Raw genomic sequence first — 24130 nt, 5'->3', positions numbered from 1 at the left:
CTTGCTCCCTGGCCCCACTCCCGGAACCAATTCATATGCAATGGGCTACATGTCCTGCTGGTGGAGAAAGGCTAGGAGGGACTGTCTTGAAAAGATTTAAAATCTTATTAATGAATACAATATGAACTTCAAAGTCCTACTGGGGAGTACTATTTGTGTAATGGCAAGAAAGAAAAACAAATGTATCTTGAATCCTGACACTACTAAAAGTAGTAGAGAGAAACACCCAGGGAACCAGGATTTCAATCAACAATTGATTTGAGTACCCATTCTTGTAGTGGATGGAAGGAATCTGCTCGAGAAAAGTGTAGAAAAGGAAACTCTGGATGGAAGAAAAACAGATCATAAAGGCAAAGAGCAACGGCTGAGAGAAAGCCAGAGTGAATTACAACAAAAGTAGCTAAAAAAAACTTGAACGCATGGCAATTAAAATGGGAAAAACTTTGTTAATATTAGCTAAATAGGCCTCCTGTAAAGAGTCAATGGGCCCTTAATTTTCTGTTATTTATATTCTGTTTAAAGAACCTTAATCATCCTTCTACAACCCACACATATGACCACCATATAACCCATTGTATATAAAGTGCAGAGAAGCTGCAGATTCAGGACTAACTCTGCTCTCAACTTGGCAAAATAATTTTGGCCATTAGCTTGCAGTGGAGGGAGCAAATGCAGCCCTTGAAGTGCAAATCTCTTCTTCATATAATGAGTCAGTTGCTCCCATGTAGCTGTCAAAATCTTGGGAAGGTTAACCACCTCTCTGGTCCTGAGCATAATATGAACTTCTATATTTCTGACAAAACCCAGTTCTTGGATTTAACAGGTCTCAACCAGCTATTTACTGCTGCAGGTTGTGGACGTGTTGTGGACTCCTTGAACACACCTGAAGAAAATGCAGAAACTCAAACACAAAACTCTGCTCAGAGTTCATATCGGAGGATAAATCTAAAGCAAAAATTCTTTTCCTTTTCTATATTAGAAAAGAGCTAGCAGATCAAGATTAGATTGTAAACTTGGTTTCTCTGTACTCTGTACAGCACTGCAGCAGTCTTTGGACTATAGCACACTCCTACCCAGTGAAGCAGGAAGATAGAGCCATGATTATTATTTTCTTTACTTTTCAGGCAATGATATTACACAGGGAGAAAAGAGAAGACAGGGCAATATCAGTATGATTAATACCTTTAAATATGTCAGTTACAGGTCTGAGCATTCTTTCTGCATAACCGCCACTGAAATACAAGGACCAATTCTTGGTAATATTTGTTTTCCCAGACAGCATATCACTGGTACAAACCCTTCATCAGACTTCCTGTCAGTGTCCTCAGATATTGGATGAGATTCAGAGATTGAACCTTCTGGACTACAAATATCCACAGGAAGAAAACCCATCTTGTAGTTTTCCTCCCATCTGACTGCTCTGCAATTCAGTGTCTTCTGCTACTCAGTCTCCATTCTATCACTCAAAGAACATTAGTTTTCCTGCTTTGGTAGAGCCAGTGTTCGAATATTCCAAAGAAAGAAGCCAAGAGCTCTAAACACTCTCCAAATTTCTCCATCGTACTGACACACAAAAAAAGTAACTTTTGACACCATGAGAACTTTTCATTATCATGGGGAGAAAAGACCTGAAACTACATTTCTCAGGAGGTATCACAAATTGATTTCGATAGTGCAGAAGACTACCATTAGCTAGCCACTATATTACTGTACTTGTGTCATAATAATCATTATTACAAGTAGATCAAAAATAAATCACCTGAAAACTAACTAAATAAAAAATCTCCACACCTCAAAAACCAAACCTAAATCATCAGTAGTATTATCATACTTCAGCAGCCTTGCTTTCAATGAATACACTTTATGCTTAATTTTCCATTTCCAGAATTATTTTTACTTCATTGTTATATTCTCTTGTAACTGAAGAATGTGAAATAGTTCTTCAATCCTCCTTAAAGTCTACAATGAATTTTGCAGCCAGACCAAATTGTTTCAAGTTTAGCTTTTAACCCTACATTTGGCTTTGGGGAAAAAAAAAAAAATCAAAATACCAAACACTTCAATCTTTTCAATTTTACAGAATTTCCAGAAACATGTAAGTCATATATCAAAACTTTAAGTTGCAAAATCCCATTTTGGGATCTGGAAGTGTCTGCAGTTAATATTCACTGCAATTAGAATCCTTTATCTTGAAGTGGAATCTGCATTCAAAGTGGTTCAGTTAGAAAGCACTTTTACATAGATTAAGGTAAAATGTTCATGAAGTCTTGACAGTCAGAGTAAAATACTTTTTTAATTAAGCAATACATATAAAATTTCACAAGCTTGTTCGACAGCAGATGGAATTCACCTTGTACATCCTTGACCAAATCCGTAGTAATTTGGTTGATATCAATGCAATGAAACTGCTGTCAAAACACTTGGGGCAGTCCTACCTCTTTTGAAATTAGTTACAAAACTCCCAGTGACTTCAGATCCCATACATGCAGCTCACAGGCACAGTGCTGCTCTTGGTTGGCCTACTAACCTTTGTGACTTTACATATGCTACGCTTCCCGTTCACAATCTCTGAGGAAAACCCTCTGCGCTGTTGAAGGTTCCTGGCCTAAGGTATCATTTCCTTTGTTTACTGTCTGGCTGCAGAGATGTCTGGCACAGGTTTCAAAGTACAGTAGCTAAAAAATATGCTCTGTGCATAAGTGCATAAACCCTATAGTGGATTGCATCACACATCCTGCATCTGAAACTAAAAACACTTAACTGATTCTCTCTGCCATTCATGGTTTACATGAAGCAGGTAATAAAATGCAGCCATATCAGTAGCACACCTTAGTACTTTAACATTATTTATTAAAATGGATTTACTCCAGAATGATATCAAGCAAAGAAGTTCATGACATTTTTCTTCATGTGTGCAAGAAAAAACACCCCAAATACCCTGAGATCAGCAGTGTTCACCTAATCCAGTATCCATCTGTGCCAACATTCACAGCACATACAAGGATTTCTATACTGTACAGTTACTGAATTACATTTCCCCCAGTTTTGTAGAGTTTGGCAGAGTCAAATGCTCCAAATAAATTCAGAAGCACATTAAAAAGTACCAACTTAGTATCAACAAAACAAGTGCCTCAGATCAATAAGAAAACTGTTTTATAAGCTTGCAGGGAAGTTTCTTACTGTATTGAATGGAATGGATTGTATTGAACTTGCTGAAGTCAAGCATTTAAGCAATATTTGGTTTATGTAACCCAGTGATACAGAATCACAATTAAACTGCAAAAATGAATGACAGCAGAGATGGGAAAACACAGTGAGTTAGATTGCAGCCCACCTTTTTTATACCCTTCTCTGTCCAGCTTCAGTATAACATTATAATTACTCCCTACTGTCCTGGTTTCAGCTGGCATGAATTTAATTTTCTTCCTGCTAGATGGTACAGAGCTGTGTTTTGGATTCAGTATGAGAATAATGCTGATAACACAAATGTTTTTGCTGCTTCTGAGCAGTGCTTACCAGAAGCCAAGGACTTTTCAGTTTCCCATGCTCTGCCAGTGAGGAGCTGCACAAGAAGCTGGGAGGGAGCATGGCCAGGACAGATGAAGCAAACTGGGCAAAGGGATATTCCATACCATAGAACACTATGCCCAGTATACAAACTGGGGGAGCTGGCCAGGAGAAGCCGATCACTGCTGCAGGATGGGCTGGGTGTTGGTCAGTGGGTGGTGAGCAACTGTACTGTACATCACTTATTTCTCTCAGATTTTACAGAATCACAGAATATTCTGAGTTGGAGGGGCCCATGAGGATCATTTTATTCCTCTCTCTCTTCTTTTCATTACTATTATTATATTTTGCTTATTTTTTCAATTGTTATAGTGTTCTTATCAAAACCTACAGGTTTTACCTTTTACCAATTTCCCCATCTTGCCAGGGAGAGGGGGAAGTTACCAAGCAGCTCCATGATACTTAGTTGCCAGCTGGGATTAAACCACAACCGCCACAAAAAAAGGTTTTGTCCCTCTTTCATATTTTATTGCTGATTTTGTACTCCAGTCTACCATTGCTTACCTACCAGCCCTGGTAGAAGGGCTGATGCAGCCATGACACAGTAGCAGTACCGGACTCCCAGTGAACCCCAAATTGTCCCACCCTTGGGACTGGTGTCCCTTCTCAGGCCTTGAATTTCTCACACATCATGGATCTCGTCAATTTAGACACAGTGAGAGGAGAGTTCTACCATTTGTTCCAGGCAAAACAGGACAAAGAGAAACAACAAGGTCCTGGGAGGAATAAGCAACTCCTCCTTTACTCTGGACAGTATGTGCTGCTCTAACGGGAAAAATCTGACCCAACAAAGCTGAAATCTGGCTTTTATCCACTCCTAGTGAAAATCTGGCTTTTATCTGCTCCTAAGTGAAATCAAAACCACTATACAGTCTAAATAGCTGAATAAATTCCTTCCAGGTCAATTAATACCAACATCCTTGATCTTAAAGCATTACCTCATCACAGGTTATTATTACTGTGAAAGAAAGGCAAAAAACACAGAATCACAGAACAGCTGGTGTTGGGAGGGACCTCTGGAGATCATCTAGTCCAACTCTCCTGCTAGAGCAGGTTCACCTACAGGAGGTTGCACAGGATCATGTCCAGACAAATTTTGAATACCTGCAGAGAAGGAAACTCCACAACCTCTCTGGGTAGCCTTTTCCAGAGCTCTGTCACCCACACAGCAAAGAAGTTTTCCTCATATTCAGATAGAACTTCCTGTGTTTCAGTTGTAGCCCATTGCCCCTTGTCCTGTCACTGGATACCACTGAAAATCTGGCCCCATCATCTTGACAGCTGCCCTTATGATATTTGTGTACGTTGATAAGATCCCCTCATCTCTTCTCCAAGCTAAAAAGGCTCCCTCAGTCTTCCCTCCTAAGATTGACATTCCAGTTTCCTGAGCATCTTTGTAGCCCTCCACTGGACCTGCTCCAGTATTTCCTTGTCTTTCTTGAGCAGAGGAGCCCACAGTTGGACACAGAACTCCACATGCAGCCTCACTGGAACTGAGTAGAAGGGCAGGATCACCTCCCTTGACCTGGGTCCTCCTTCTTGCCGTTTTTGAAGAGTGGAGTGACATTGGCTTTCCTCCAGTCCTTGAGCATCTCTCCTGTTCTCCATGGCCTTGGAGAGTGGCCCAATCTCAGGCACCTCTCCTATTCTCCATGACTGTGGAAAGGAGTTAGCAATAACATCTGCCACCTTCCTCAGCACTCATGAGTGCATCCCGTCGGGGTCCGTGGATTTGTGGATGTCAAGTTTGCCTAAATGATCTCTGATCCAATCCCACTCAACCAAGGGAAAGTTTTCCTTTCTCCAGACTTTCTCTCTTGCCTCCAGAGTCTGGGATTCCTGAGGGCTGGCCTCAGCAGTAAAGACTGAAGCAAAGAAGGAGTTCAGTAACTCCACCTTGACTGAATCCTTTGTCACCACAGCACCCACCCCATTCAGCAGCAGGCCCGCATTTTCCCTAGTCTTCCTTTTGCTACTGATGTACTTGAAGAAGCCCTTCATGTTGTCCCTGGCATCCCTCGCCAGATTTGATTCCAAATGGACTTTCCATAACCTCTGCTACCGTCTCTGAAGTCAGACAGAAACACAGTTCATGTTTGTGAGTGGACAAGCATGGATTTCTGCAGGTAGAAGGGTTAGTCATGTTCAGTTTCCCGTATTTCTTGCTTGGCTGATCCTAGAGAGGAGCTCTAAAGCCTGCAGTCCAATTCTGGCTTCAAAACATTGCCAGCTTGCCCTCGCTGTTTGGCAAGAAGTAGCAAAATTGTGTTAACAGTTTCTTTCAAGAATACATGTTAGTAAGTGCCAAATGACAGTTGTAATGACCCTTATGCATTTCTCCCCTTAGGGCTTTTTTGTTTAGAAGCCGGTTGCCGCCCAAGAAGAAAAAATCATTCTTTGTCATGAACTCTCCCATCACCCTGAGCTTTCTCTGCTGATACCAGCACTAAGTGAGAGTAAAAGAATCTCCTGCCTAACAAGGAGCTACTCCCACCAGGGATTATACACACCAGAACATGCATTAAGGGTTTAAAGCAGAGCTTGCTAAAATCCAAAGAGTCTTTCCATCAATTTTAACAGGCTCTTGGTCATGTCTTGAGAGTCTATGAAATCACTCATTTTTTCCCTTGTTTATATAAAGAACCTTTTTTTCTGAAATCCCTGCAGAAAGATTCTATTTGATTTTGTATCAGAGCAATGGTTTAATCATAAGTTAAATTGAGAAGTGCCACTATCTGCAGCCAAAAGAAAGAGGCTAACTGCACCTGTGCAGTGCTTCTCTGGCTCAGCATTGACCCTGGATGACAGGAACATGTGCCTGAAAAAATGCACTCAAGAGGAAACTCATCACAACATGAACAATCACAGTAGAATGATAAACACCCACACTGCACAAGAAAGCTGCCAAACCCTCACAGCAGCCAGGACTCCAATTGCATCTGGAAGGAAGCTTACCAAAAGAATGCATGTGTGTATATGCAAGTATGTACATATGTGTTTACACGCACTCTCTCCTTTCACTTTGTGCCTAGAGCACTGCGTTTTATTTTGCAATAAAATGAATGCATAAAAATATCTTTCTGCTCCTTTATGACAGAGACAACTAAGATTATCGGGTTCCCTATATGCAATCACAACAGAAGGTTATAATGTCTTGCAGGGATTTAACCCTACTGACCCATTCACATACATTTTCCTCCTTAACAAGACAACTTATGTGTTTAGCTTTGAGCAGCTTAAATTTCCTTTTAATAATTTATGATTACATGCTCCCACGAGATAATCAAAGCTGTGAGAAGGCCATAAAAACACATTCAGTAAGAAATTAGTCTGTGTTTCCTCTTAACTAATGGAGGAAACAATGGTTTTTAAATGATGCACGGATGATTTTCTTGCACATGTGGTCTTACGCAAGATTCCTGCTGTAAAAATCTGAGGTTGGCAGACATCTTCAAAGATGAACTGAAGAGCCATAACAGACTTTATGGGCTCAGATCTGTTCACCCACACAGGTACTCGCACGAGGAGAACACAATGCATTCATGTAGAAATCATTTAAATTTTGAAAGATCAGATACATTCAGTGTTCACACTGCCAGAATAAAGCCTTTCTGCAAAAGTGTTTGAAATGCAGAAACAGCATGGTGTGCCAACTAAGACTGAAGACAATTCTTGCTTTCTTCTATCATCTTTCATCTAAAATATTTGCTATCTCCTGCCATATCTAGCTATCCACAGACCAAGAGTACTGAGGCAAATAGAAGGGTTGAAGGTGCTCAGTTCTTCAGCATGAGAGGTATATTTGTAGCAACACAAGCAAGACTACAAGAAATCCATTTTTTTCTGTACCTGCATGTCAGTCGCAGAAGATCCGTATCACTCTTGTAGGCAAGAGATTCAGAAAAGAGTTGCATCTCTGGTGAAATGTATGGATATTTGGGGTTTAAGGATAAGTGCACTTGCAATCTGTTAGAATGTCTGAGAAACTTTAATTTTGAAGGCCAAATATGACACCTTTTAGGTAGTTTTCACATTGCAAGCACCAACTCTGCTTGAGATGTGTGAAACCCTTGACGTGGCTAGAAAAAGCTGTGGATCAGCCCAAGCAGCAGATCTTGCAGGGTGCTAAGCCGCTACAGTTCCTTCACAATCACTGGTGGAGCGCATTCTTCCTGCTCTTGCCCACATGTGTGCATTGCAGCATTTAGTCATGTAAATATGGGAATAAACAGTGGTGAGGATGCATGGTTTTGTTTTTGTTTCAAAGACTGTCTGTGCCTGCAGACTTGCCAAAGCCAGATGCTGTAACTCTGCACAGTGCTATTCTGCAAGATGGGCCAGAATCTTCCAGTCGCTGGGTGTGGTGGGTGCGAGGTCGCCTCATTAGCTGTTTGAAGCTGCGTGGGTAGTTTCCATTGTGGTCTAGCAGCCCATGCAGGACACACCCAAAGAAGCTGGGTAAACTGCATGCAGGAATTAGCCCATGCTAAATTCCATGCTTCCACAGCTGGATTACTACCCATACTACAGCAAGCTAGTTGAAAGCAGGGTAGATACATCTCCAGCCAGAAGAGATGGATGAAACTTTCAGACAGGAGCCCCTTCTTTTGGCATCCTACAACAAAGAATACGACCCTGATGCTGGATAACAAGGTGTGAAATGGCTCACTTGAAATAAGGGTGTTTAGTGAGGAATCAGGAGGCAGATCTGCTCGATGGAGTGTCCCAAAGAGGGAAAACACCAAGCTTCCATGATTTCAGCCACCTAAGCTGGAAGTCTTGAAAACCCTGACCTTAAAAGGAGTAACTGCCCATTAAGGGTAGAGAAAACGTGGAAATCTCAGTATTTTCCAAAGTTTCTATTTGCCTAACAGTAAATGCCAACTGAAAGCTGGAAGTCCTGCAACAGACTTCCAGTCAGTCCACAGAGCAGGGCTGCCAAAACATCACTGGTAGCATATAGCTCCACAACTACTCTACAGAGCTGATAGTCAAAGTCACCTGTCAAATGCCATTTTAACTGAGAAGCTACAGGAACCAGGGAGCACATGAATTCCAGAAATAAAATGTTTGTTGAACATGTAAAATGTTTCCAGAAGCAAATTATCAAAAAATTTCTGGTTGGCAGAAAAATTTCTTTTTATTTCCCAGATCAGCTTGGACCAAAACCTCTCCCACCAAAAAAAGGAAAAAATCAGTAAAAATTAAAGAAAAGAAGATTTCCTATGAACCAGAATTTCTGTTCCTTGGCCAATTTAAATCAGTAAAAAGTGGAAAGGAGAAAATAAGGAAGGAGTACTTTTAACCTGTATAAATCTTCTTGAGACCTTTATATTGCCAGACTTGTTTTCCTGTAGTCAAAGATGCTGATACCAGAAGGAACAACAGCAATTTCTTAACCTTTGTATGAGCTCAGATCAAATTACCAGGGCTTAACAAGTTGCCACATGTCAGCTGAGCCAAGCAGTTTCGTACATCCTCAGCCCTAAAGTAGCACAAGACAATGTGGTTTGACATAACCATTTTTGTCACAGGCTAAACCAAGTTTCATTGCCTTAAGTATGCCACAGCCCAAATGTATAAACACTTACCACATTTCACCTATAGAGTCATAGAATATCTCAGGCTGAAGGGGTCTGACACCTCATTAATCTGCAGCAATTTGAATATATACAAGAAGAGAGGCAGTAACTGACTTGCAGCACCATGACTTTGCTGTGGTGCTGCAGTGTCATTAGGAGCACCACATGAGACCAAGGCTCACAAATCCCTTATTTAAGGTCCTTTCCCAAGCCATCCTATCACTCTATGATTCCCTTACACAAAAAGCAGGAACAACAGCTGTTACTCTACCAGCTACTAATTAACTAACATAATTAACTAATAACTAATTAACTACTAGTACTATTTACCCAACTGTTTAAGATCAAACTTATGCCTGAGTCTTACGAGAAATCTCTCCCAGTCATAAAATGTGCCACAGATACATCTGGTACTGCTACCCATCTGAGCACATCACTCCTTTTAATGCAAGGATGTGCTGCTATGCCCGGTTTAGAGATTCAAAGGGGAACACTATTAACTAGCCTAAAAGTCATACAGGAAATCTGTGATGTAACAAAGTCTCAAATCCAACAGATCCCTACATCCCTTTTACACACTGATACCTTCTCAACGATCTCTCCTTTGAGACTACAGTCTGTCTCTGTTTCCCTAGTTAGTTATCAGGAGTGTTAGCTTATGATAATCAAAAGTAATGAGATTGCTCCTCCTGCTAAACAGGAGCTTTGCAACTGATTTTAACAGGGGCAGGCTCATTAACTTCAGAAATTTAGAAATACCACAATGCTTCCCTCATATTGCAAATAGAGCAGTAGATTAGTTAGTAATTAGAGGGAATATGTATATATGTATATATGTAATAATAGAAACGCATATTTACAATACGTATGCTGTTGTAAGAACAGACTTAAGTTTTACTTCTGTAGTCATGGAACAACCTTTGGACCCATAAAATATCCAGCATCTGACTTCTGCCTTGTTTACTTTCTCAAGGTCTCCATTAACTTATTTCTTGATCCATAAGATTGCAAGTCGGATACAGATTTAAAACTGCTACCATTTAAAACGAACAAATAGCCTACATCTATAGAATTTACGCTGTAATTTTACCTTAAAATAGAGGTGGGGGAAAAGGTACATATTTCAACATTGAGGTCAATATACAAGAGCACTAGCTAACCCTCCAACAGGACTGTCAAATGTAAGCATCGAATATCCCATGATTTGCTGTGATTAAGGACATGCTCACTTCCCAGCATTTGCTGCAGTTCTGGCAAGTCGTGAGACAGCAGACTTTAAATCTGTAACATGACTGATAGAAGTGTTGTTTTTAAAGGTTGAAAATGTTTTAGCACTAAATATTAAGTCACTCAGAGATTAGAATATGTATGGGATCAATTTTTCACCACATTCCATCCAACTTTTATACTGTGAAAAACAGTGGGGTTACTCTGGCATGAAACTGATGCAATGGAATGGAGACTCATACCTGTGGTCACTAACATGACCTAATTGTACACACAAAGGGATATGAGGGAAAAAATATTAAGAAAAGGTGTCAAAGCCCAAACGTGTTCTAAAATTACTTTCCAGTGTGACACTAAGTAAAATCAACATGGTTTTTTGATAAACACTTTGGTGGGATTTGTTGGAGATGGTCTGTGAGTCTCACTTTTCACTCATCATTGGGCTGCAGAATTTATGTCCATATCAGTTACAGAAATTTGCACCCCCTTGCCACCAAACTGCAGCTGTACCTGCAATAGAACAAACTGTGTGACACAGAGGCCACATACCATGCAAAGTTACAGATAGAAGTAGATTCCAGCAAAAAGTCTGACATCATTCTAGCTGTTAGGTTATGCTGTCTCCGTTTCAATTCTCTCTCAGACAGTTTCTTACTGAATCCAAGACTATCTTTTGAGTTTTGCCCTTGGTTTATGTTCTCATAATAATTACACCCATTAAATGTCAGAGAAGATTCATGAAGGCCATGAGAAGATAGGCCAAGCAGTTCAGAAGAAATTTCTGTGTTAAACAAAGCTATGACACACAAATCATGTAGGGTGGTAGTCTGGAGAAAAATGGCTTGGCAAGCCAAAATGAAGGCCATAAAGTCATAGAATCATTTGAGTTGGAAGGATCTTAAAGATCACAGCCTTCAGTGAGAAAATTCATTTAAATCAACCAAACATTAGAAGGTCCACACGGCTCTGCGCTCCTTAGGTTTTATTTTTCTCAGTTTAGATCAGATTTGCCTTTGAGCTCTTTCTGCCAAACTCTTGACAAGTTTAATTTTGAAAACTGAAAACAAAAAGGAAGCTTTTAACTGTTTTTATATTAATCTACTTCGAACTCATTTTTATCTAACTAGAGGCAGGGTTTAATCAATCACAGGTTCTTTCTCCAAAGAAGGTCTCAGCTCAACTTAACCACAGTTTACACTGTGGCCTACATTACTAAATTCCAATGGCATTTAACTTTTCAAGGTCTTTCTTTAGAGTGGTAACACTAAGTTTTACATGATACACAGACAAGGGTTTAGGAAATGCCAGATGATTACTACTGAAAGGATTCACTGACGGACTACGCCACCACTAATGGAAAACTGAAGAGCACACTTAGCCAGAACATTGTCAGGCGCTAGGATTTCTCCCTACCCATCACACACACACACACACAAAAAAAAAAAAAAAGAAACAAAACCTCTTTCATGCTTACTGGGAAGCTCCTGGAAGAGCCCAATTTTGCATTCCCTGCAAACCCCCAAATTCCCTTGGATTTCACTAAAATTTTGAGTTGCTCAAGCATAATTCCCTCTCCAGCTAGTAACTTCTGCCAGAGCCACAAAAGACATGACTCTCCTACAACTGTTAGCCAGAAGATTTAGCCTTTTTGAGCTTAAATTGTCAAGCTATTCTCTAGCTCTGGTAATTCCAGGTTCAATTCCTGGTAATGATTAGGACAACAGTTACTTCATGGAGAACACGGAATCCATCTCCAAGTACTTCAAAAATTCTTAACATAGAAGAACACCTTTAGTTTTATTTTAGTTAAATGTATACCCACATACTCTCTCAATATATGATTGGGGGGAAAAAAACATTGAAAACTGATTTGTAAGAGGAGAGGTAGATTAATAATAAACGGTTACATAACACAAAATGGCACATAATATTAGGAATCATTAACTGCAATAAAAACCAGATGTCACTGTGTCTATAACAACCCTGCAAAATTCTACTTGTCTGTTACCTCTGGGGTTTTTCTTTTACATATACACTTACATGTCTAAACTTGCAATTTCCATGGTAAAGACCAGTCAAGGAGCTTCCATGTCTGAGCTTATGAGGTTTGATAATAATTTTCTAAATTTTCCTAGCATAAAACACATAACAACTGCAAACAGCTGACTCAAAAAATCACATAATATTATCTGTGTATGTACTTACAGCTTGTGTTTAGGAGGAAAAACACATTCAGTGAGAGAATGACATCTTTTCAAGGATTTAAACAAAAACACACCAAAAAAAAAATCAGAGGAGAATTTAGGCTTAAAAGCAGAAAGATATACAGCAATAATTGCAAAATAACCTCCCTGATTTTCTGCATTGGCTCAGGGAAGCTCACTGTATGAGCACATACTCTTTGCTACACTGTAGCTTAACACAGAAACTGCTTAAAATCCCAACTCTGGAAGAACTTCTGAAGGAGCTTAATTTGAAATTCTGCTGCAGTCAGTGGGACATGCTTATCCATATTTATATGCTTGGCAGCTCAGGACCCAGAAGATCTACAGCAGGTTCCTCTTTCCCCATGCACATTGAGGTCTTTTCAAATCCCAACAACCAGTTATGGAACTCCAGCTCTCAGCTGAATAAAATGCTTACGATAATCTGGAGTGCACAGTCTAGACAACCCTCATCCTGAGAACATATTTGCTACCACAGGGCACCAAAAGTCTGCAAAACATTGTAAAGAAGTAGAGAATTTCCTTCCCTTTGGAAACAGTGAAGGCTACTGCGTGTGTTACCTTGGACTCTCTCTATCAATTGCTTTTTCCTACTGCCACAAAGTATATTAAGGGTCTAATATCATACTCCATTCCTATAGTGATCGACTTATACAGACAGTAAATTAATGAATTTCAGCATGAAAACTAGTTACAATCCTTGTTGTCAGGAGCAGTAAAAGTCTACACGTTTACATCTTTCATGAAGCTGAAAATGATAACCAAAGCAATAGGACGACTTGACTTCTGTCTTCATAGAGAAGAAAGTGCAAGCTGTTGCAGAAAAAATAACATTTACTGATGATATACAAATTTTAAGACAGAAAAGTGTGAACAAACAAAAGCTGTTTCATGAAATTCTGTAACAGATACTCAAAGCAAATGCCAGTATGCCTTACATTAATAGGATGCAGTTTCTGGCAGGTAGTTAACCCTTACAAAATTATAGAATCAAAGAATGGTTTGAGTTGGAAAGAACCTTCAAGAACATGTCGTTCCAGCCCCTGCTATGGACAGGGACACCTTCCACTAGACCAGGTTTCTCAGAGCCCCATCCAACCTGGCCTTGAACACTTCCTGGGATGGAGTATCTACAACTTCCTTGAGCAACCTGTTCCAGTGTCTCGTTACTCTCATAGCAAAGAATTTCTTCCTAATATCTAATTTAAACCTGCCCTCTGTCAGTTTAAAGCCATTGCCCGTTGTCCTATCCCTACAGGCCCTTGTAAAAAGTCCTTTTCCAGCTCTCTTGTAGCCACTTTAGGTACTGAAAGGGTGCTATAGGGTCCCCAGAGCCTTCTCTTTTCAAAGCATCAGTGATGCTAAAAATCATGAGACTGAATTACCTCATTTCCCTGCATAGTACATTCTATTTGTTCTATCATGGGAAAATCCCCTTTTTTTTAGTCTACTTCAAAGTTTATTTTGGTGCAATATTCCACTCAGATACAGCAATGTGACCACCTGACCTAAGCCATAGTGTGGTAATACACACACATATTACCCTTCCTCCTGCAGCATCTTTTGCAATATATGGTGTTCACACACCAAACACCCTTTCACCGTTAGACCCTTTATTGGGAAATCAGGTAAACTGGCCAACTATGTGTACCAATTAAAGGTAAAATGCTGTTAAAAGCTGGCTAGACGAACAGAGAAGCAGGGGTTTGTAACAAGAGAGAGGAAGTTTGATGGAGGGAAGAGCGGGAAAAAAGATAAAAATAGTCTCTGAAAATTAGAACAATTTAATTTAATTAGAGTCTGTATGCAGCATGTATTTACATGTTACCATGATAATAATAGGATCCATCAAGAAACAATATCCCTGTATGAGCAAAGACCCAAACAGTCCAACGGTTTTGTACAGGACTCTGTTGGGAAGACTTGTCCAGGAAAGGTCTTACCCAAGACCCCTACCAGAACCTGCAGGCAGTTTGTAACACGCTCCCTGGCAGAGCCAAGGCACTCAGAAAATGAGATGACAGCTGGGCATGGTTTTATGGAGCCTAGCAAGGCCCACACAGTGCAGTTGCGTGCAGTTGCAGACCTATCTGCTAGAATTTTACTCAAGTTTACACGGGCCATCTGTGCAACAGCCCAAGTGACAATGCCAATGCACTGCCGCCCACTGCGCCAGTGACTGAGCAGCAATGCCGTCTCGCTCTTTTCAACCACCTCCTGCCACAGATCTCTCCACGACAAGCCCCTGATTTGGAAACAAAAATACATGCAGGGACATTTCTCATGGAAAGCAGAATTAAACAGCCTGGGCACCAATCTGAAAGGCAGTGGGGGTCTGAGAGGTAGATGCCCTAGCAGGAGCAGATCTGGTACTGGTTAGAGAGACTCTGCCTTGAGTACATTTTGAAATGCTTACATATTGCACAGTTCCTTAGCTACTCCACACTGTGCTTCTGTACACTGCACTATAAAATCTCCCAGTGCAGTAGGTGGGCTGGCTATTTTTAAAGTGCTTTGGATGAGTTTAGGCTGATTATTATGCCTCTTCAATTTTCCTCCTTTTTGCAAAAGAGTCTGAGTTTTGACTCAGAAATAAATACGTCTGGCAAAAGAAAACAAAGTCAGGTTTTATATAAAATTTACACCATACATAAACCTAAGTCTAAGTACAAGACAAATCATTTTGATAAGTGGTTAATAAGTTAATAAAGATACTATTCATCAACCCACTGGAGTTGAACATTATAGTGATTTATAATTCTCGGGAATGTTTTTTACTGGTGTATTTATAACTGCTTACACCACATGGTCCTCACATGGCTAACCAGCTTTGCAAGATCTGTTTGTTATTTAAGAAAAGCATATTAATGAAATTTTAACAAAAAAGTTAGTGACCAGACAATATACTGAAATATATTTTATAATCCATACATGAACTGAAGTATTTACCAGATCATTCTTTCAATAACTGTTAACATATTAAGCCAGCAGCAGTGATTTGTATATATTAAATGAACAAGAAAGTAAAGGTTACAATGGACAACTCTTCTATTGCTGTCAAAAGTGGAACCTGGTGAGCTGCAAAGCTCACTAGATGCTGCTGAATCCATTCTTAGGTTAAAGAGTTTGAAGCTCAGCCTCAGGAAATGCTTGAACAATAAAGTGTCTTGTTAATTCTTCCTGGCAGAGGTGAGAAAAGGATGTTGTATGCACTATCTCTGTCCTTTGACATGTAGCTGGCAACACTGCTGCACTCTCCCAGGGCTCTGCCAGAGTAGCTAAGATCTCACCACTTCCTACTGCAGGCACTCGGTGTTCAGATTGCACTGACGGTTGCTGCAACAGAAGGGTTATGAACTCTTGCACTTCCACAACTCAATTTCAAACAGACTTTCAGTGCCAATAGTCTTGCACAAAGGCTTGTTTACAGATTAGGAAAATGAATAGAAAAATAATGCAGTTGCTCCTGTGTCAAAATTTAACTGGGCTGTACATATTGTAGGACATTGGGTCCTACAATTCACATCCAAATATAGGCTTAGACATATAGGAAGAAGGCAATTTTAATACAAAGATAATTTCTAGAAGAACACTGTTTGAGTTTTATTGACTAGTTAGAAAGACAAACTAAACAGCCAGCTTATCCTGGAAAGCATCAGATGCTTTTTCACAAATGACTGATCTGCTTAGTGAGACACAAGGCTGGACTCAGAACATCTATACTGCACGCACCCTCTGGGTCTGAACTTGGGGCTTGACCCAAGAGATTTACCACTGCTGTGTACTCATTTGGATGATTTATTTCCTCCTTGTCTCTATTCTTTTGAGACCTAACACTAGCTGTATTAACACTTCTCCCTAATTTCGTCTAGATGGCTCAACTTTGAACTGGAACAGAGCAGAGGAGACTTGCTTGCATAGCAACCCCCAACCTTTACCCATACGGCAACAATTAACAGCAACTTCTGTCACCGCCTCTTTGCACTGAATAGAGATCTCTGAGCAAATAGACCCTTGCACACTAGCCCCAGGAACCCTGGGAGGCTGCAGAATCATCAGTAGGAAAACCCACAGTCCAGAGTCTGACATGAACTGTGTGTGCTGATGGTGAGTTACATCACAAGCCCAACTGAAGTTTGAACAAAGTGCAGCTACAGGCAACCCCTCAGTTCTGTTTCCAGATCAGATAATGACTTGTTTGTGATTTTGAACACTTCTGTTTGTTTGGTTTGCATTCCTTCTGAGACCCTCTTTGTCTGACCTGCAGGTACTCCCAAAAGATCTATCTGGACCAGGATATTTCTCACTGCAAGTCCTTCATCTGCAATTTAGTGCATCAGAGAGCTTCTTATTAAATTCAAATTTGCCCCTCTACTTGGAGTCCTATGGCATGTACTTGAGAACATCACTGGTATATCAAAACCGCTTTTTCTCCCAGTGGATTCAAGATGATGTTGCAGGGTGCTGTTTAAAACATCCCACCTGCAATGTGAATAGTCCAGCACCACTTCTCCTCTACGCCCACATCCCTAAGACCTGCAGTCACTGCAATCCTTGCTGCTGATAAAGGTGCAATGATGACTCACAGTCCTATATGGGATCATGCCCAGTCAAACCCTGGTCTTTCTGCTGTACAAATGCACTCTGTATGTTTATACCATGCTTGGAGTATTTTTATATAGTTCTGTGTCATATTGCAAAGTTTTAAAGTCCTCCGGGACCACAGAAAACCTCTGGAGAAACAAAAAAAAAAGCAAAAGTGGGAGGTAGAAAAGTAAGAAAAATTACTAACAGTAGTCTGTGAACTTCATGAACCCACTACAGAAACCTCAGATTCAAAATGCAGAACGGAGTTAAATTCCAGCACCCATTACTCACCCTGCTTTTGCAACATGAGTAAGTCATGAGTAGAATAAGATACTGCTCTGCATGAGACATCCACAGTTCAGTATAACCTGGACCACACTGCGTGAGGGATTTTCTGTCCCAAAAGCAAAGAAGAAAATTGAGTGAAAAAGAAAGCAGAAAAAGATGACAATGTGAAAGTTCTAGGTCAACATATTATCAGAAGGACAAGATATGAGTTGCAGTTACATATATATACTCTGAACTCTGCTTTCAGAGTAGATACACGTCTTCTTGTTGTCAGGCATTTACCATGGGGCAGATGATTTTGATTGACATTAAGTACCTTCATTTTTTTTTTTAGGGGGGAACAAGAGGTATCAGATATTTTTTATCATCTTTAAAATTACTGGAATTTCTTTCCAAATTTTCTCTAGTTCCAGCTTAGTTTTGTCCAGGATTTTAAGTGTACCCTACCCGATGTGTGGGCTAGGCAGGCTTTAGAAATGGAAAAGAAACAAATTAAGAAATTGCCTCTTGCTTTTTCATTCTCTCCTTACTTTCTCAATCTTTCAGTGTTGCACATAGATTCCAAGTTGCATCCCCACTGAGAAATGCAGGGCATGGTAAATAAGGGGTAGTCTGGTCAAATGACAAACTCTGAATGCTGTCTGCACGGGCTCCTCCTGTCCCATCCCATCACCAGCCATTCCATTGCAAACCCCACATTTCCGATCTTCCTTCTGTGCTCTCCAAGCACCCTCTCCTTTCCCTTTTCCTCTTTCACTCACTTCTTTTCTCCTGTATACACAAAGACTTACCTCTGCACTATCATACTCAATCTCTCAATAAAAAAGTGACCTTTTGCATAAAAAATAAAAAGTTAAGTAACTGCGAGTAATGACAAAGAAGGAGACTGGACTTCAAGAACAATGCACCAAGAGAGCAAAAATGTCTACACTGGGCTAATGTAATCTCTCTGTGGTGGCCAAGAGTGAATAACTATGAAAAAAATAAAGAAGTGAAAATACATAGGCGACTCACCTGTTAAGTTCTTAAAATTTCCTTCAATTAGTAGTTTGGGGATTTCCCATGTGGCTGCTGGCATCCAGACTACCATACTGCATATCCATACATAAATTTCCTTGATTAATTTTTCATTGCCCTCTCATTTTGTATTTGTGAGAAACAATAATTAGTGACTCTTGTTACGGAACTAATACACAATGCTTCCACTAGCACCCTGTATGACAGCTGATGTGCCACATCCGATCCATACAGCCGTAAAGTTTGTTTCACATCCAATCAGCAGTCACAAGCTGGTATTTTCTTCCACAATAAAACCAAAACAACTATCATTATATCACATCTGTTTTCTAGCTTCAAGCAAATGTGTAAGGGCATCTCTGGAATCATCCACATTTCTCAGAATACCTCTTCCAGTTCATTACTCTGTAGTGTCGATGGTCATGTAGTGCAAATTAACTCATATGTCTTTGGATGTAAGCCTGACGGGGAATGCCAGCCCCTGATTTTCCACAGCCCAGACTACACACATTCACAAATGGTTGTAATGCTTATGATAATGCTTTTTAAATTACAAGTCTTAAAAGAATGTTAATGTTACCTTAAAAATATCAGATGAACAAGATAATCACTGTAGTAATTTCAGTCTGCTTTTCAAGAGTTACTGGACAACATGTGATATATTGATATGCAGAACAGAGCTTTTATGATACTTAGGAAACACAATTTTCAAGAAATTTCAACAAATCTGAATAAAAACCCATCAGGGTTATCTCAGGTTTTGTTGGCAGTTTTTCCAGAATTTGTGTCATTTCTGCAGCTGCATATCATAGGGTTTTCAGAATGGGTTGATTCAGACACACCCAAGTATTCTTGTAAGGCTCTGTTATTTACAAGCCACTCTGTTAAAATGGGCAGTTATGATTTGGCTATACTCATTACTTTGCTTTCATTGTTTTCACATACTTTCCCATATCTTTGTCTTGATACTGCTGGGTTTCCTAGTAACATGAAGAAACCTAAGACTTGCTCCTTCAAAGAATTCATGGTCCCAACCCAAAGAGTCCCACTGACCAAAGTGAATTTTGGTTTAGGTTAAACACGCAGAACCCCATCAAGAGCAACAGCAAAATCTAAACCTGAATATACCTGAATTACTCTATCCTTGCAATTTTCTGCAACAAGGCTTCCTTCATAGTGGCTGAAATTCTGACTTCACTATCACTGACCAACCTTCTGTAGAAGATTTCACAGGTAAGGTTTCACTGGCACATGCACATTACAAGTTAGATCACTTATGCTGTTATTTCTAATTTGAGAACCAGCTGCCAAGACAATTATCAGAATGTTTACTCCTTAAAAATAACTATCAAAAGAAAGATATGTAGGCTCGAGAATCCTGAATATATAAACTCAAAAGCTTAAGCAGTCATTTCCAATTTTTCTTATATCTGATGCAATCTTCCTAATGGTTGTGGCATAGTTTTAAATTACTAACAGGGCATTTGTCTTTTTCATTTATTTTCTTTCCCTCTTTTTCCTTTAAATTTGCAGCTGCAAATCAATGCAAACTCATTCAGCAATTACCCAGGAGAAAACTTCTATTTTATAAAATGAACATTGTGCTTTCGGGACCTCTCTGAAAACTTTTAACAATGTTACACCCTTGGGCCTTTCTGTCCTTCAATCCCTAGCTTGAAAGCTTGCATTCTCACTAGCTGTCCCTTTTTAAGTATGCTTTTGTAAAACTGCACTGAAGTGAAAAATGTTCATTAAGAACTTCGGTTTGTTATTTTAAATAGCAAAGGTAGCTCTCCTGCCTCAATCCTGGCATTTTATGGATTTTTATTTTTTTAAAAATTTTGGCCAAAAATAGCAATAAAATAGACCAATCACCAGTTACAGCCAACAAACTGATTACATTATTACTAGATAACATCATCTCTTTGGAATTAGGCTGCTAGCTGAGGTCTTATTATAGTAGTGAATTCACACTGCCACGGTTAGCAATGTCAGCATTTCAATTATAATAGTCTCTTCCTCCTCCTCCTCCTCCTTTCGTTTCTCAAGGACTGAAATTTGGACTTAAAAATGAACTTACGGTTGAAGCACTGACAACATAATCCATTTCCCTAAATCCATGGCTTATCATTCTAGCACATTTTTGACAAGTAGATTTAGAGTACTTTTAAGTACAGGCCCAGTCAAGCCTTCATCCTATATCCAAAACTTGAGCCTGTATGCAGAGAATGTAGCACTCATTATCATTATCTTCGTGCCCTGAGTTTCTTAATAAATGAGCTTTTAATAGTATCTTCATTTTAGGGAGCCACTGCTTTTAAAACTGTGCATCCAGCCAACAATGTGGACTGGGAGATGTGTATTGCCACAGCTTCACATCAAAATTCTGTTTCAGAACAGGGATGTCATGCACTAAGCATGTTCTCAAAAGCACTGCTGGTGTTGAGCTACGCAGTGTAATGGACCTGAAAAGGCTCCACCTGGGAGCTCCGAGCAGAAGCGGGAGACCTGTTGCAGGCTCGCCTGTGAAGGCATCTGCCATACGTTCTGGCTCGGACGTGCCCGGAGAACTCCATGGAAACCGCAGGCAGCTAAAACCCTGCAGCCTGTTTCCCGAGCAGGGCAGAGCATACCGGTGATGACACCGACGCTGCCCTGCACATGGGACTCCGGGTCCCTGTCCTCGTCTGCGCCCCGCGTCCCCTCCCCGCCCCGCCGTTCAGCGGGCTCCGGGTTGTTGTTTGCCTTTGTCCGGGTGCAGGCGGGCGGCTCTTCCCGCAGGCGCAGGCCGGGCACAGCTCCGGGGGCAGCGCGGGGCACAGCGCCGGGGCCGCGCTTGGGGCCACGGCCGGGGGTCAGCCCGGCCCGGTCCGCCCGCCCGCACCAGCCCCGGCCCCGGAGCGCAGCCCTGGGGCAGGGGCGCGAGGCGCGGCCACCCCCTCCCGGGCCCGACGGTCACTTACGTTGGGGGCTGGCGCCGCCGGGAGCGCTGCCGGCCGAGGGCACGGACCCCGGCCCGCCTCCGACAGGGGTGCCGGCCCGGCCGGGAGGGGGGCGGCCTCCCGCTCGGTGCCTGAAGGGTGAATATTTGCCGGAAAACCGGGGCGTTTATTCCACTTGGCAGAAGCGGAGGGGGGCCAGGGGAGATGGGGGACATGTGTGCGAGGGGTGGTCCGCGGTGCCTGGGGAAGGGGGCGAGGGGCGGCCGCGACGTGCCCGGTTCCCGCTCGACTGGCGGATCCGCTACCCGGCGGCTGCCGCGGGCCGCCGTGAGTCACCCCCGGCCGCGGCAGCGTCAGCCTCGCCGCGGCGTTGGCAGCCAGACGAGCCGCGGCGCGGAGCCTCTGCTGTCCTCGGATGAACCCGGCGGGGCTGCCAGCGCCAGCCGAGTGCGCGCAAGGAGAGAGCCGAGGCTGTGCCGGCGCGGCGGCGTGCGACACCCCTGCGGCGGGGATGGCAGAGACGGGGCGGGGGGCGGGAGCGGGGGGGGGCAGCCCCTCGGCGGCCGGGCCGGAAAGGTAAGAGTGGGACAACAAAGGTGCGGCGGGGGCACGGTCACTCAAAGGGCACGGCGTGGGGGCGAGGCTGCCCCACGGGCCGCTCGTTCCCGAGGATGGGGTTGCGGCGGCCCGGGGCGCGGGGAGGAGGCGGAGGGGGGATGTGGGGGTCGAGAGTCCCTGGGCGCCAGGCAGGGGGCAGATCGTTCCCGACCGCAGGGATGCTCGTCGGTGAGAATGGCAAACCCCACCCGGGCCCTGCCCTGTTAAAAAAATAAAACGACAGCATCCTCTGCCCCGCGGTGCAAAGACCTGGCTCCTCTTGGGCGAAAGGTGCCTCGCTGCCCAAGAGCCTTGTCTCCCCGTTCCTGGCCGCGGGGAGCGGCAGGAAATCGGGGCAGCTGCCGGCAGCTGCTGGCAATGTCTCGAAAGCCGTGGACAGGGTCTCGGCCTCTGCCGCGCTCCCACCGCCGTGTCCCCGAGGTGGCGTAACCCGGGAAGGGGGGTGCTCATGGGCTCATAGATAGCCTCTTCCTTTGCTCCACCTGTCATTTTTACTTTTTCTTTATTTCTTTGATGTCCGCCCTTCCCATCCCCTATAGCTGGAGCAAGCGAGTCCCTAAGGACGGGGCAGGTTGCCCACGGGAAAGTACGGCAAGTTTGAACCCCGGGAGGACATCTTCTGCCCTCTGCCCCTGACCCGGGCGTTCCCAGTGCCGCACTTCTCCCGGGGCTTTCGACGAGCTCTAGCTACCGGGCTGGCATCAGCCGGGGGCTGCGCTGCGCCCTCATTCCGCGCCCTGTGGAGCGGGGGCGGTGGGGAGAGGGCGCCGCTCTCACCCCGAGGAGCCGCACTGGGAGGCGGAATGAGCCTGAGAAGGGCTCGACTTCAGGGAGAGGAGACCTGGGGAAAAGGCTTTTAAGGAAATTCTCCCTCGGGGATGTAAGGGGGGGGGAGAGGATGGAAGGAACGGAGCCCCTCTTTGTCCTGGTAGGGAGAGCCCTATCCGCACACGCAGATCAGATCTTCGCGGTGCAGCAGGTGCCTCTGAACCCCTTCGCTTCTTCCCTTCTCCGTCCCTGGGAGCAGCGCCTGAGGGAGCCCAGAAATACCACCTTAATAGCCGTAATAATTAAAAACAACAACAACAACAACAAAAACCCCCTTCTGCCTGGCCTTAATGATCCTTTACACACATTCCCCACTCGCTCCCTCCCCCGTCCCCCCAGTGAAGGGCAATGATTATTCGCACTCCTCTGCTTGCCGAGAGCGGAGCCTGATGAAAGGACTTTATCCTCGAGTGACTCCATCGCTTGCTCCTCCTCCTCTCCCCAGCCCGCCGGCCGCCTCGCTTCGCTCTCAGCCCTAATTGGGCTCTTGCTAATATGATTAAAGCCCAGTTAAATTTTTCTTGATAAATCTTGTCAAGAGGGGCCCCCCCCCCCCCCGTCCCCTCCCTCTCTGTCGGTTGTCAGAAGCCCGGTTATAGACAGGACATGCCCGGCTCCTGCTGTTCATACTCTGGTGGGAAGTTGGCATTTCACAATTGTTCCTTTAACAGGGTTGTTTTGGAGCCGCTCCTGGGGATCGTTCTTCTTCAGGCCGGGCTTGCTGATAAGAACCGCCCGTGGCTTTTATGTAACACGTTAGGATTTGGTCCTCGTCCCAAAATCTCACTGTTTCTTTAGCCTTTTATTTCATACCGACCCTCCCCCCCTCCTCCTTCTGCTCTTGGTAGCCTGTTCCCGGAAAGCCTCTCGCTCGATGCGAGTCGGCCAGGCGCGATCGCCCATGTAAAAGCCGCGCAGGTCCCGGTGGAGCTGCGCGGGGGCCGAAGGTGCGCACCGAGGGCTGGCTCCGCACCGACAGCCGCCACACCCGCCCCCCCTTCCCGGGAAAATTCCCGCTTCCTCGGCTCCTCTCTCCGCTCTAGGAGCCCTCGCGAGAGGCTCCCCCGTTGCCACCCGTCGTTTTGCGAGGCGCCCCGGCCCCCCAGCACAAGTTTTGCCGCTGCGCTCGCGGCTGCGGGCGCGCTCTCAGCCCTTCACCTGCGTCTGTTTTCTTGTGATTACACTGCAACTGGACTCGGGTGTTAGACCCCATCCCGCCCCCGTTATCATTTGGGGACTCTGGTTGAAT

General features: G+C 43.3%; 1 long non-coding RNA gene across 1 annotated transcript in view; it reads right to left on the bottom strand.

The window, feature by feature from the left end:
- Positions 1-21225, bottom strand: part of LOC113944720 — a 39668-nt gene extending 18443 nt beyond the window's left edge. The window contains exon 1 of the long non-coding RNA XR_003526764.1: positions 21127-21225. This is a non-coding gene — a long non-coding RNA (uncharacterized LOC113944720). The remainder of the gene's footprint in view (positions 1-21126) is intronic.
- Positions 21226-24130: the final 2905 nt, after the last annotated feature.

This window comes from Corapipo altera, unplaced genomic scaffold (genome assembly GCF_003945725.1).
Source record: "Corapipo altera isolate COAL_440 unplaced genomic scaffold, ASM394572v1 23, whole genome shotgun sequence".
NCBI classification, from domain to species: domain Eukaryota; kingdom Metazoa; phylum Chordata; class Aves; order Passeriformes; family Pipridae; genus Corapipo; species Corapipo altera.
This window is presented reverse-complemented; position numbering and strand designations above follow the sequence as displayed.